Raw genomic sequence first — 11,852 nt, 5'->3', positions numbered from 1 at the left:
GTTGGACACATAGACAAGACCTTAGGATATAATCAAGATAATCATAATTTGAGCTTATATTTATACATTTAAATTGTTTGTTGTATTTGGATAATGTGTGTATTCTTTCAATAAAATAATTAATTAGATATTGTCACATTTTATATATGATAGTATCTTCGAGCTGTGAGCAATCGGATCACGCCCCGACATTTCCGCCTTAGGTTGGGGTGTGACAGATTGGTATCAGAGCCGAAGGTTATAAGATAGGTCGTTAGAAATGGTCCTAGACATATGTTAGGAACCTTAGACGTGCTTATCTGAACTACCTTATGTGCTATTTAATAAATTGTTTACAGCTTGCTTAGATTAATTATTTTGTTGTACTTATCTTATTTATTTATTACACACACACACAAATTCCGAGGCTATGCCTCACATTCAAAATATTTTTCTAAATCTTTTATTTTGGTAGATTATCTTTTATTGGTTTTAAATTCCTTAAGAATCCCCGTGTTTTGTTTTTTCCACCTTGAAGCATGGGGGTATGACAAATTTCAACCATAACTTTAATTGGTACCCGTAATCGGCTAAACGGTTGCGTGGTAAACATAACCGGCTAAACGGTTATACTTCCAAATTGTGTTTTTAAATTATTTTAAATGCTTAGTTGGGTGAAAAATCCTTGGAAATCCATGGGCACTCCAACTATCCATTTCTTAAACCATTTTCAATTTGACTTTTGGTTGGAACGTATTGTCCGGGGTGATTTTCGAGATACACCAACTACTCATATTTGATTCGTTGATTCGATTTTAGTTGGGTCAGTTAAATGCCATGTAAAGCTTATAGTCCGAACAACTCCATTAATTCAACAATTTGTTAATTAGTTGGGTCAGTTAAACGCCATGTACACACTCATGGGCTGACCAACTCAATTGTTATTACTCGTTATTGGAATTGGGCCAACAAATTGCCATGGAACGCTCATGGGAGGCCAATTCACAAACTTTATGTTGGTTGTTTAGTTGGGCCATTCAAATTTCCATGGAAAGCTCATGGGTGGTCAACACGTTTGTTATGTTTGGTTATTTTATTCTTGGAAAGGTTTTATAACATTGTTTATCTACTTAACTGCCTCAAACTTATACACATTATTTTAAACCTCGACTTGTCCTCGAGTCTTCACTAGCATTAATTCATATACATATATATACATACGCATCTCTATATTTTCACATCAACTCATTCCCACAACTTACCCGTCATCTTACACATTTTCATTGTTGATCCTTGTAGAATGTCTTCTCAATCTCATCATCGTAATCATCGCCATTCGTCAACCCCTCATGATCGCCGTCTGGCTGCTAGAATCACTAAGGAGTTTACTGTTGCTTTATCAACTCCAATGGATCCACTACTTCGGATACACCAAACAATTATCACTACAAGAACTTCACAAGTGCTAAACCCCCTCATTATCTTGGCGAGGAGAATGATACTAAGCTCCTTCACTGGTTTGAACAAATGGAGAACAAGCTTATCCACTGCGAATGTCCGGATGACAAGCGTACTAGGTTCGCATCGAGCGTCTTTGAAGAACGAGCTCTCACTTGGTGGAACTCTTATAAAGCCTTACATGGTGTTGAAGAAGTTTTGGCTATGTATTGAGAGGAACTTAAGGACGCAATGAAGAGAGAGTTTTGTACCAAACATGAATTGCAAAGGCTCGAGACGGAGTTTCGGGAGCTTAAACAAATCGGTGGTGACAACTCAACCTACTCGAACCGTTTTAAGGAACTAAGCCTGATTGTACCTCACTTGGTGACCCTTACGTCCCGTGGTATTCTAAAGTATTTCGTCGATTACCTACCATTTTCTATGATGCTGTGGTTAGTAGAGACCCTCTCTTGATCGAGGAAGCTATTGCTCTTGCTGCTTCACTGTCTGATGACCATGATAAAGATGGAACCCAACCTAGTAAAGATGCTAAACCTACTCTTGAGAACTTTAAGACCGATTCCTCTACTGATGCTAAGGCCAAAACCAAAACCACTCCGCACGGTAGTAATCCTTCTCGTCACAAACGTAAATCCAGTCACCAAAACTATGCTGTTAACCTAGCCAACCAACAACCTCAACCAAACCAAACTACCCCAAACCAGAAACCTTATACTGGACCTTACCCATTATGCTCCACTTGCAACTATCATCATCCGACCCAATCCCTGTGTCGTCTTTGCACCCAATGCAATCGTTACGGTCATCTTGCTAATGTTTGTCGTACAGTGTCTACTCCTAAACCCCCTACTACCCGTACTTGTTACAATTGTGGAAATCCTAGTCATCTTCGCAATGCGTGCCCTCAACTTATCCATGCACATGAAGCTCAAGCTATGCCTGCACCCTACTACACAACCAATGCTCCTCAAGTCCCAACCCAGCCACCATATCCTCTGCAAGCTCCTCTCGTCATCCAAGGTTCCCCCTTCATGACTCAACCTTATCAAACTCCATACCCATAAACTCAAGTTTGTATAGGGTTTTCATTAGTAAGATCATACGACCGTCTTAGTAACCGGAGCCCGATTCTCTTGGCAAAGGTAACCGACAATTTTAGTCATTGTAATCAATGCCCAATTCATTGGCACACTAACACGATTTGGTTATGTTCATGGTTGATATAGTCATTGTACTCAACCTTATCAAAATCAGCATCCGTGTACAGCTCAATTGGCTTCGTCTCAACTTCATTAGAACCCTCTCTTTGATACGTGATAACCTGAGGACTTCTAACCATGCTCCTCCACATTTTCGCATCATTTGCCTTCACATACTTTTCAAACCTAAACTTCCACTCAGCAAACCCCTCAGACGACAATAATCAGGGCACACGAGTGGTAGTCCCCATGATAGAATCAAGCTCTTGATGTAGAGTAGCATTGGAAGACGTGCTAACAGCAGATTGATCCATAATAGCCTTAACCGAAAACTGTGAATGTGTTCCGAAAACACTGAACATTGACCGAGAACTGTCAACAATATCCGAAAACACACTAAGTTGCCCGAGAACGACGAAATCAACCCGAGAACTTGAAAATCATCCCGAAAACCCTGAAGTTTAACTGAGGACCTTAAAATCTTCCCGAGAGCCTTGAAATCAACCCTAGAACTGAAATAGATTTACCGAGAACTAGGAATAGTTCAAGATATGGTAATCTTTGAATATTTAACTAAATCCCGAGAATGATGGTATTAAAATTAAACACGAGATTTACCAAAATCTATTCTAAACCAAACTTTCACCAGCCGAAGAACACGAAGAAAAGTTCTTCAAAATCCAGAAATCTTCAACCACGAACACACCCGACAGTCACTAATAAAATCCTTGATATCACCTTAAACCGAGCCTAGAATACGTCAATAGGCTCTGATACCAATTGTAAGTCCCGAGACAGGACCTTTCAATGTGATATCAAGAAACCCAATGATTAGGTGGAAACTAATCACCAAGCCGATTCTATGTAACAAACTTCAAAACACACGTATATTAATACGTCGGGTGCTTAAGCCCTTAACAACTTACATGGGTGAATAATAAACTTGAACGAACAACCCTAAACACGTAAACATATATCCTATATATAGACTATCAACTAGGCCCAAAACAAGCTAAAGCCCACCGAGATCAAATAATCTCGCTTTACATACAAAAGCCCAACTAAGCCCACTACTACAAGCATAAACCACAAAATACGACCCAATAGGATCTCTCTCTATGTGACAATCGTCAATTTCAGGTTAACTCCGTTAACTCTGTTAACTCAACTCCGTCAATTCAAACTTTAGATCACTGAATCTATAACGCACACCTCATTACGTTTAAACAAGGGTTTAAATGACGCTTGACACTTACTACATGTGTAGTCTTTCGGGAATTGCACCGAAACGCAAACGAGTTGACGCAAACGATTGGTGAATAAACGAGAAACGTCAAAACAATAATTATGTGATAATTATGTGTTAGGATTATGTGTTATGTGATAACATGTTATATAATGTTAACTGAATGTGCAAAACTAAGTTAATTAAGCTAGAGATGTAACATTTGGAAGTTTAGGGACTAAAGTGTAACATGTTATTATTATATAATATTATCAAACCCTAGCTCCCTCTCCCACTTCTCCCAAACCCGACGGCAACTCTAGACCCCCCCCCTTGCGATCGGCCTCATATACATACATACAATCAATTATTCAAGCTTTTGATTGGAGATTAAGGTGCTAGGAAGGTATAAACGACTATCCCTTGCATCCTTTATACTTAATCTCGATTTTTAATGGGTTAATTGAAAACCCTAGGGGCCGATTTTTGTATGTATGGTGTTCATATGATTGTTGTTGATTTGATGATGTATTGATGATGATTTGATAACTAGTTTTGATATTATTGCATGTTAATTGTTGTGTCTTTGAGTTTGAGATCAAATAAAACCCTAACTATGTATGTATGGGGTAATTGATATGCATGGATAGTAGTTATGGTATCTAGAATGTTATATGAATGATTTGTGGTCCATAGATAGTTAAATTGTTGAGTTTGGATGCAAACAGTTTCTGGACAGATTGTGTTGTTGATGTTTGATTGACTGTAACGGGATGTAAAAGTGAAAATTTATTGAGATAATTGATACTACAGTAAACAGGTTGAGTCTAGTTTCTAAAGAATGTAAATTTGCAATTTTTGGACGTGTAAAAGTTAACCTTTATGATTTTACAAAATCGTTGTGCAAAGCTGAGTTGTTAGACCTGCTGTTAGGTTGTTTTGTAAATGTTATATCTCATGAACTACGAGACCAATTGGGTTGGTTCCACTTCTGGAAGTTGAATTATTGAGTTAGGAACCTAACCCAAGTGGTCTTGCATTTATTGGATTTTTCGTTTAACGGGAATTTCAAATAACATTCTATTGCGCATGAATTTGACTGTTATGAGTTTGCTGTAATGATTTGATTATTGTGAGAAACCTATGTGGAATAAAAATATAATAAAATATGTTCTGGAAACCTAAGACATATATGCTTTAGTGATGATTTTTGGTAAATTAATTGAGATGCTATGATTGGTGGAATAGTACAATCTTTCAAGTAGAATTTCTGTCTCGATGAAACTAGTTGCTGAATTTTGTGAAAGTTGCATGAAACAACGTGATTTCTAATTTATTATCGTGTTTTGACCAAATTGCCCTTGCGGGGAATAATTGCTAATTGATTGTCATGATTTGACCAAATTGCCCTCGTGGGGAATAATTGCTAGTTAACTGTTATGTGTGATCAAATTGCCCTTACGGGGAGTAATTGCTAGTGATGTACATTATTAATACATGACACGTAAATAATTGCTCACACACGTATCGTATCACAAATGTACTCGTTAAGTCACACACGATTCACAAACGAAACACGAAACATATTGTGTGCATAGGTATTATGTGCCGAGGAGGAACCCGAAGAGGAACCGGAGGAAGAACCGGCTGAGCCAGAGGCACACTCAGAGGTGTCCTCAGACGATGTGCAAATTCTTGGATTGGAACTAGCTAACGCTATTAACTAAGAGGAGTTCAAGAATATGATGCGAGAAGAGTACTGTCCGAGAGAGGAGATTGCAAAGTTGGAATCTGAGTTTTGGTCATTGAAGATGGTGAGTTCGGAAATCGAAGCCTACACCACCCGTTCTCACGAGTTAGCCGTGATGTGTCCACGGATGGTAGACCCGCCGAGTAAGAGGATTGAAATGTATATTGATGGGTTAGCACCGCAAATTCAGGACATGGTGACGTCTTCCAGACCAACCACGATTCAACAAGCGATCCGGTTAGCTCACAAACTGACGGATAAAGCAGTGACCCAAGGTGCGCTACCACCTAGGGGTTCAACCACTAAAGCCCGTGACAACCCGAGCACTGACAACAATAACAACAGCAACCCGAGCAGCGGGAAGAGAAAGTTTGACAACACCAGATCCTCATCCTCGAACCCCCCACAGCAACCACACTACCGCAAGCCCGAATTCACTCGAAGCTTCAACAATCAGGGTCACAACAACAATAACAACGGTAACGGGCAGGGTTCGAGCGGATATGCTGGGAAATATCCGAAGTGCAACAGGTGCAACTATCATCATACTGGCCCGTGTGACCATGTCAAGTGTCAGAGAAGCGGAAAGATGGGTCACCAAGCAAAGGAATGTAGAGGAGACCTTGCGGCAAAGGGTGCTCCTAAACCACCCATGACAACCAAGGGATGTTTTGAGTGTGGACAAGAAGGACATTTTAAGAAGGACTGCCCTAAGCTGAAACAGAACGACAACAATGGAGGTAATGGAAGTGGCAGTGGTGGTGGAAACAATGGTAAAGGAAGAGCTTTTGTTATTGGGTCGGGTCAAGCCCGCAATGATCTGTACGTGGTGACAGGTAAGTTCCCTGTGAACGATTGTTTTGCTTCTGTATTGTTTGACACTGGAGCTGATAGGAGTTTTGTGTCGAAAGCCTTTAGCCAACTCTTATGTGACATCTGCCCCGATCCGACCCGACCCAGGTACCCGTTTCTCTTATCCGATCTCTTTCTTTTATGATTTAATATTTATTTATACTTATATTTTACTTATAATAATAATATATTTTCCTTCCCGCCTCTTTCCCTCTCTTTCTTTCCGCCGTCCCGTCCCTCTTCTTCTCTCTTTCCGCCTTCTTTTCCCTCTTGTCGCCGTCCCGCCCTTTGAGCCTTGTTTCCCTCTCTCCTTACTCTTTGCTGTCCTTTGTTCCTTCCCGCCTAAGGTTGTCTGCGCAGCTCCACGCGCCAGACTCCTTACAAGGAAGCCTGCGTGAAGGTTGACTGTTCCTGCGTTACGCGCTAGGGACTGTAGTTCTTCCCGCGGCGCGCTAAGAACTATAGTTCTTCGCGCGGCGCGCTAAGAATTGTAGATCCTCCCGCGACGCGCTGTGAATTTGTAGTTCTTCCCGCGGCGCGCGCTAAGGTTTGTTCTGTCTGCCTTCGCCCTCGCGCGCTCAATCTTCTCGTGTGCGCAGCCTCTCGCGCGCGCAGCTTTCTCGCGCTGTCTTGTGTCCTTTCTTCTGTTTTAACTTGCTTGTTTGCTTTTGATATTTTATCTTTTGTGCTGTTGACCTAACCTGTCTTATGTCTGAAAAGTTACTTTCGGCGTAGCATGCGCACCAACCCCATTGGTTGACAGAAAAAGTGACTGACATTATCTTTGGAGATCTGCTTTTCCATGCTTGACCAGTACCTTTATCTGACCGGCCCATGCCTGTTTACTGTTACCTGTCAGCTTTTCCTTTGCCCCCTGCAGCTGCCATATCTTTTGAAATCTTTTACTTTTTGGAGATCTTTTCCTCTTTTCTAGGGATTGTGTTCCCTAGGGTTTCTCTATAAATAATAATCTTATTTTTCCTAACACATCACACACAAACACTTAATTTAACCTCCTCCTTGCTCTCTCTGCCGTCTTCCTCTCTGCCTCCGTCTTCCTCCCTGTTCTGCCCTGCTTTTCCGGTAATATATATTATATATAATAATTTACTTATTAATTATGCTAACTTATAATCAAGACTTAAAACCAATCATTAAAACAATAATCTTATTTATAGGATAACTTGTGCTTGTTTAAAGTTGGTTCTTGCTTTATCTTACACCGCATCGTTTATCAAGTGAGTAATCTCGTACCTAATCCCTTTTTGCTTTTAATGTTTTGGGATGTTCATGTGTTCATACAAACTTAGAGTCTTAAACTGTTTATGAACTTTAGTCGCGCAGTATCCCATGTGTTGAGGACGTAGACTTGGCTGTTTATTTGTATGTGTGGATCATTAACCGTCTTGTCGGTCTATTCCGCAGTTCTCATGGTACCATTAGATGAACACGGGAGAACTATCGTTTATGATTTTCTCTTTTGTTTACACTTGCACAGTCTTTCTTGTTTGTGAGCTCAATTGTGAGCACTGGCAGTCTATGAATCTTAGATTAGGTCCCGATCGGATTACACCCTTGTTGAAAACCAGACATACACATGTTGCGCGCAGATTTATTGTTATCTATGTATTGTATTAAACTTGATTTCTCACCAACACGCAAGTGTTTAACGTTTATTTTAACACATGTTCAGGTTTGCTGTAGCTACATTTGGAGCTTGTGGACACGTAGGACGTTTTTACTTTTGGACCTAGATTAAAATGTATCAAGACAAGTTATTGTTGTTCGAATATTTTGCCTTATAATATATTGATTTATGTCGATTTATGTTATCTTGTGTTTACGTTGCGCGTGCGCGAATGAATATATTTATTAAATATTGACACCCAATAGTGTCACGAGTAATGAAACAATATGTGGCGCCCCGATGTATAATCCGCCTTTGGTCGGGGTGTTACAGATTGGTATCAGAGCTCGTTGACTTTAGGATAGGTGGTTAGACGTAACGGCCTAGATTACCTAAGAGTCCCTTCTCGCGCATGAGAGAAATCTCATGTTTGCGCGCTTATTGTTAATTACTCGTTATTTATGAATATGCTCGCGCCTGCGCAGTATATGATTTTATGTTTTATTCCGCGATATTTCGATTTTTGTTGAATTTCGATTTTTATTGATTTTTCTTACATATTCGTTTGTTGGATTTGAAAATCCGAAGAGTCATGGTGATACATGAATAGTTGATTTTCAATTTCCATTTACGATTATGTTCTGAGGTTGGGGATTTGAAAAGTCATGGTGATACATGAATTGTCAACCTCCAATACTCATTTTCTTGTATATTTTATATTGAAGATTGAAAAGTCATGGTGATACATGAATCGTCAATCCCCAATACTCGTTTGCTCGTATATTTTAAATTGGGAATTCGGAAAGTCATGGTGATACATGAATTGTCGATTCTTGATTCGAATTTGTTACCTTTATTAAGTCTGCATTTAGGGTCATTTATTTTACCTTAACTTTTGACAGTAACTGACTCCGCGAAACCAAGCTTTTCGAGGTTATACTTTGCGCTAAAACCAAGATATTAACTAAAATTAAAACTTTTATAGAATGCCTCCGCTATCTCGCCGTCATCAGAGGAGAGAAGCCTCGCGCAGGCGTAGACAGCAACGTTCCCAGGAAATGGCCGCCGCGATAGCCCAAGCTTTGAGCCAAAACAATGCTAACACCTCTGGTTACAACATTAAGTCCTTTAATGCGGGTAACCCTCCAAAGTTCACAGGACTTGAAGGAGCCACCGTGATGCTCCAGTGGCTTGAGAAAATAGAAAACACTTTCCTCCACACCCAATGCCCCTCAGACAGACGAACCCTATATGCTTCTAGTGTCCTGGAATCTAGAGCGCTTACATGGTGGAATGGAGTAGCTCATTCGCGTGGCGCAGAAACTGCTTCTAGCATGCCCTGGGAGGAATTCAAAGAAATTCTGACGCGAGAATTCTGCCCTCCCAACGAAGTTAAGCGCCTGGAGGAAGAATTTTGGAATCTTAAGCAGTACAGTGGCGAAGCGCGCGAGTACGCGACGCGCTTCCATGAACTAAGTCTGCTTGTCCCTCACCTTGTTACCCCTTCCCGCCGAGCCATCGAGAAATTCCTTGGGGGTCTCCCCATGGAAATTCAAGATTCTGTATGGGCCAGAAACCCAGTTACCCTCTCTGACGCCATCGAATTGGCCGCTGTGCTCAGAGACAACCATGTCAGAGCAGGAACCCTGTTCCTGCGGGGAATTGAGAAAACCAAACTCACCAACACTGTCTCTGAACCAACAGAAACCAAACCAGAACCCTCAAACCATAACCAGAAACGTAGGCGCAGACAAGTTTACGCGCTTACCAGCCCGCCCAAAGTCCAGCAACCCGCCTACCAACCTCTAGTATACGCCCCTCAACCCCTGTCAGCCTACCCAACTCCCCCTATAGTCCACAACTATGCCCTAACCAATCCCGCACTCCCTGCCCCGCCAACTAAGAAACCTTACACAGGAAACCACCCCTTCTGCCCAACCTGTAGATTTCACCACCCACCTCAAGTCCCATGTCGACTTTGTAACCGATGTGGCCGCGCTGGTCACCTTGCAGAAAACTGTAGAGTACTTCCCGCCAATCCAATTGCGCCAACACCACCAGCCTACCTGCAGAACCCACAACCAACCTACCAAAACCCACGACCCAGATCGTGCTTCAACTGCGGTGATCCCTGTCATTTCCGGAACGCGTGCCCGAGACTACAAGTTCAGATTACGCAAGCAAATCCGGTGAACCAGATTTCGAACCAAGTGACACGCGGACGAGCTTTTAACATAACCGCGCACCAAGCGCAAGCGAATAATGACGTAGTTAATGGTACATTTTTGCTTAACGGATTTTATGCTTCTGTACTTTTTGATACTGGCGCCGATCAAAGTTTTATTTCTCGCGCGTTTGAGCAGAAGCTTGCGCGACCGCGCAACGATTTAAAAGAAAATTTTTCAGTTGAATTGGCTAATGGCGAAACTGTTTTAATTAACTCAGTGATTAAAGATTGCACGCTTAACCTTAACGAAAACGATTTTCTGATCGACCTCATCCCCATGCCTCTTGGAAGCTTTGATGTTATCATTGGTATGGACTGGCTTACGCATAATCGCGCCGAAGTTATTTGCGCCAAGAAGATGATTCGCATACCTCGAGAAAATGGTGATCTTCATATCTACGGCGAGAAACCCTCCCGCGGTCTTAAACTTATGTCTTGCGCCGAAGCCCGAAGGCTCATGCGGAAAAGGTGTATTGCATTCTTAGCCCATGTGGTTAAACCTGCTGAAGAAAAGAAGAAGCTTCGCGATATCCCCGTTGTGCGTGATTTCCCTGAAGTTTTTCCTGATGATCTTCCTGGTATCCCTCCCGCTCGTGAAGTCGAGTTTCGTATTGATCTTGTCCTTGGTGCTTCCCCCGTAGCTAAATCTCCTTACCGTCTTGCGCCCGCTGAGATGCAAGAATTGGCAAGCCAACTTCAAGAGTTGACCGCTAAAGGATTCATTCGCCCTAGCTCTTCGCCCTGGGGTGCTCCGGTGTTGTTCGTTAAAAAGAAAGATGGTTCGTTTCGCATGTGTATTGATTACCGCGAGTTGAACAAACTCACCATTAAGAACCGGTATCCCTTACCGCGCATTGACGACCTATTCGATCAACTCCAAGGTGCCTCTTGTTTTTCCAAGATCGATCTCCGCTCTGGCTATCACCAGTTGCGTATCCGCGATGAAGATGTTCCGAAGACTGCTTTTCGAACTCGTTATGGCCATTTTGAATTCTTGGTCATGTCCTTCGGTTTAACCAACGCACCCGCCGTTTTCATGGATCTAATGAATCGGGTGTGTAGGCCTTTCTTGGATAAATTCGTGATTGTGTTTATCGATGACGTTCTGATTTATTCTAAGACCAAGGCCGAGCATGAGAAACATCTTCGGTTGGTGTTGCAAAAGCTTAGAGCCGAGCAGCTCTTTGCCAAGCTCTCCAAGTGTGAATTCTGGTCTGATGAAGTACAGTTTCTTGGCCATGTTGTGAACAAGATGGGTATCCATGTCGACCCATCCAAGATTGAAGCAATCAAGAACTGGATCACGCCATCCACTCCTACCGAAATCCGTTCCTTCTTGGGCTTAGCTGGTTACTACCGGCGATTTATTTCGAACTTCTCGAAGATCGCTTTGCCTTTAACAGCTCTAACGCACAAAGGTAAACCGTATATTTGGGGCTCGAAGCAAGAAGAAGCCTTTCTAACGCTCAAGCGTTTGTTGTGTGAAGCTCCTGTCCTTGCGTTACCTGAGGGTAATGAAGATTTTGTCGTGT

This window comes from Bidens hawaiensis, unplaced genomic scaffold (assembly GCF_021521415.1).
Source record: "Bidens hawaiensis isolate Kalapana, Puna unplaced genomic scaffold, B.hawaiensis_p1.1 tig00015976_1, whole genome shotgun sequence".
NCBI lineage: Eukaryota > Viridiplantae > Streptophyta > Magnoliopsida > Asterales > Asteraceae > Bidens > Bidens hawaiensis.
This window is presented reverse-complemented; position numbering follows the sequence as displayed.